This window comes from Protopterus annectens, chromosome 1.part1 (assembly GCF_019279795.1).
Source record: "Protopterus annectens isolate FY-2018-M chromosome 1.part1, PAN1.0, whole genome shotgun sequence".
Classification (NCBI taxonomy): domain Eukaryota; kingdom Metazoa; phylum Chordata; order Ceratodontiformes; family Protopteridae; genus Protopterus; species Protopterus annectens.
Genome location: NC_056726.1, coordinates 991446752 through 991449453, shown reverse-complemented (window position 1 = coordinate 991449453; position 2702 = coordinate 991446752). Strand labels below are relative to the sequence as shown.

General features: G+C 41.6%; 1 non-coding gene across 1 annotated transcript; it reads left to right on the top strand.

Annotated features, from left to right (window-relative positions):
* Window positions 1-259: 259 nt before the first annotated feature.
* LOC122817343 lies at window positions 260-364 on the top strand. The gene has a single exon (XR_006367214.1). It is a non-coding gene; the product is annotated as a U6 spliceosomal RNA (small nuclear RNA).
* The last annotated feature ends 2338 nt before the right edge of the window (window positions 365-2702 follow it).

Sequence of the window (2702 nt, the reverse complement as noted above, 5' to 3'; positions counted from 1 at the left end):
ACACACACACACACACACACACACACACACACACACACACACACACACACAGAGGATTATGGTTAAAAATGCAAACAGTCAAAATGCAGACAAAATACCGACAGTTCAAATTTTAAACACATCATAATGCACTCAAAATGCTGAACAAAACACTCAAACCCACAGGAAATACATTGCAAAAAGCAAACACTTGACTTCTCTGATCATTTGACACTAAAAATACAGTAAAAGAAAACCTACAAAAATCCTTAACCATACAATACTTTTGCAGCACCTATATTAAAACTGGAACAATACAGAAAGGATTAGCATGGCTGTTGTGCAAGAATTACACACAAATTCGTATTAACAGCTACATAGACTGTACTGACCCAGATTTAGCAGAAGATCAACCCTCAAAAGAAGCTGCACTGCTGAAGTCCCACCATCAGTAGGCTGTATAACTAAAGAAAAAAATTCATGGAAATTCAGGGATCTAAACCTTGTCATCACAATGAAGAAAACATACTGGAGGGATAGGTTCCTGACCCAGAGACACCCCAGACTCTGGAATAGACTCCCTATACATGTCAAGCAGAGTGCCTCTTTGGCCCTCTTAAAAAGGAACCATGGCGACTGGATGGGTGATAGGAAATTCACCCAGTTGAGCATGTCAGTCGCCTTGCTAGACAGGGATCCAGGGAAGTAAATACTGTGGGAAGAAATAGCCAGGGAATTGTTATGGCTAGGCTAGGTCCTAGGGCTGATAGCCTAGTGCTAACCTATGAAACAAGTTATGAACCTATGAAAAAATTAGAAGATGCAAGGCCCAGCAAGGTTAAAATACCACATCAACTTAAACAAGCAACTTAGGGGGCTAATCAAGTTTAACTAGCCAAATATGAGGTAAAAGTAGCCTTCCAGGCCAATGAAATTCACAAACCTTTCTTCAGCTATGTGCATAACCTCAAAGGCAATACAGAGCAATGTACCAGATTAATTGTAAATGGTAACACCTATACAGAGCCAGAAGTTATGGCAAACCTCCTGGCTGACAAATTTAGCTACAGTTTTATCCCCCTTCTCCCTGCTGGATGCACCTCAGGAAATACCCACATCCACATCTCCCTTAACATTCAGTAGAAAGAACAGGTTGTCAAGGTGTGCCCTAAAGCTAAGAACACTGTACAGATGGGTCCCAATAATACTCCGGGATGCCGCCTTAAAATTGTGACACATGAACTATCTGGTCCAGTAGATTCACTATTTAAACACAGCCTCTAAACAGGCTTCATGCCAAAGGAATAGAAGACTGCAATGGTTATCCAACTGCACAAGGGCAGGCCATCCACAAACCTGGGCAATTATTGACCCATAAGCCTGACTAGCCTGATATTCAAAGCTTTGGAGAGAATAATCATAGATATAATAACGACGACATTGGTAACGTACAAACATTGGACCCAAATCAGTTTGGGTTTGCCAAGGGCAGGTCTTGCCTACTCAGCCTGATGGACTTTTTGAGAAGGTCACCAAAGCAATGGATGAGGGCAAAATGATGTATATTGCGTATCTCATCCTGACCAAGGCATCTAACACAATACCCCACTTAAGCCTTGTAGAAAGCTCACTAAACTAGATATGAACCCCTACATCATCCTCTGGATAGCCATCTGGCTTACATACAGGACCAATGAAGTTAAAATAGTAGAGTTTATCTCCACTAAAAGGCTAGTTATTATTGGGGTGCCTCAGAGCCTGTTTGACATCTACTTCCATGAGGTCAGGTCTAACATCAAGGGCCTCTGGCTGACCAAGTTTGTAGATGACTGCAAGTTAGGTGCAGCCAGAGATTCCCCCCAAGACACAAATATTCTCCAAGAAGGCTGGTTCCAAAGTCATGGTCTAAACCTCAATGCCAAAATTGCATCATAGTATCTCCTGGAAAGATGGATGTCCCAGCAAACTACTACAGTAACAATACACCATCCTAGGAGTAGACTGTGCAGTCAGGGATTTGAGAACACTTGTAGACAGTGATTTGGCATTTGGCTATTGTGTGTACTGTGGCGAGGAACTCATTCTATGTTGCACAACTTATAAGCAGGGTATGACATCTAGGTCCAAACATGCCATCGTTCCACTGTACTCTGCCCTCATAAGACCAATCATTGAGTACAATACCCTCTTCAGCATGTATCTTGCCAAGCATATGCAACAGCGGGAGTGTCCACAGAGACTCCTCACAAAAGGAATACATGCAGACTGCCTCTAAGCCTTGTCTTTACATTCAGTCTGCTACAGGCGTCTGAGAGGCTACTTATGCCTGGTCTACAAAGCATCTATTAATCCATGTGAAGTAGAGCTTATACCTGCACTTATTCAATCAAACCTTGGATCAGTGGATGGGAACCATAAATATACCCCTTGTCTGGCACCTATGTGTCTATTAGAGAGGAAGCTTGTAAATACTAAGCTACCCATGCCGAAGTATATTTACTTTAACAAAACCTTTGGGAAGTGATACCTATCAAAATTTTATTGTGAAATATAGCCAAGCTTAAAAAGGCCCCTTGGGTTGGTAGGCTAGTATTGTACTACAATACTAGGATACTACAGAACATAGTTTGTCGAAATAATGGCATTCTTATGGAAGGTGTAAGTTTATGGTTAGGGGCTGGGTTAGAGTAAACATGCATTACTATATATGTCATATGTAAAGA